Source organism: Meleagris gallopavo, unplaced genomic scaffold (genome assembly GCF_000146605.3).
Source record: "Meleagris gallopavo isolate NT-WF06-2002-E0010 breed Aviagen turkey brand Nicholas breeding stock unplaced genomic scaffold, Turkey_5.1 ChrUn_random_7180001859687, whole genome shotgun sequence".
Taxonomy (NCBI): domain Eukaryota; kingdom Metazoa; phylum Chordata; class Aves; order Galliformes; family Phasianidae; genus Meleagris; species Meleagris gallopavo.
Genome location: NW_011125521.1, coordinates 1 through 417, shown reverse-complemented (window position 1 = coordinate 417; position 417 = coordinate 1). Strand labels below are relative to the sequence as shown.

Genomic DNA, 417 nt, shown 5'->3' with positions numbered 1-417 from the left:
TTGGATAACTGATGCTTCTGCAGCCAGAGCACAGCATCTTGCACATGATTTTTGCTGATGTAAATGTAAGAGCTGGCCTGCCCAAAGGACCTGGCCACAAAAGCTGTCAGCCTGTGGGCAGAGCACATATGTCACATCCAGGAAGTAGAATGGATGCTAGGTTTGGGATGACAGCTCCAACTCTGGCCACTCACCATGTGTTGCCCTGGGTGTCAGACTTCCCAAAGGCACTGTAGGAGCCATCATCATGCTTGTAGAGCAGCTGACGCTGATAACCTATGAAGACAGGGGCAAAAGCAACTCTTAGTGTGAAAACATGTACCATCTCAAACTGTGCTTTTTAATGTAGGAAGAAGGCTTTTACAGCAAGAGACTTCACCAGCTCCTACAGAGACATTGAGCCAAACTTACTATATC

At 47.2% G+C, this 417-nt stretch overlaps 1 long non-coding RNA gene across 1 annotated transcript; it reads right to left on the bottom strand.

Moving 5' to 3' along the window:
- Positions 1-55: 55 nt before the first annotated feature.
- On the bottom strand, positions 56-330 carry LOC109364464. Its single transcript, XR_002110397.2, has 2 exons — positions 195-330; positions 56-111 (listed from the first exon to the last, which is right to left on the bottom strand). It is a non-coding gene; the product is annotated as an uncharacterized LOC109364464 (long non-coding RNA).
- Between the last annotated feature and the right edge of the window lie 87 nt (positions 331-417).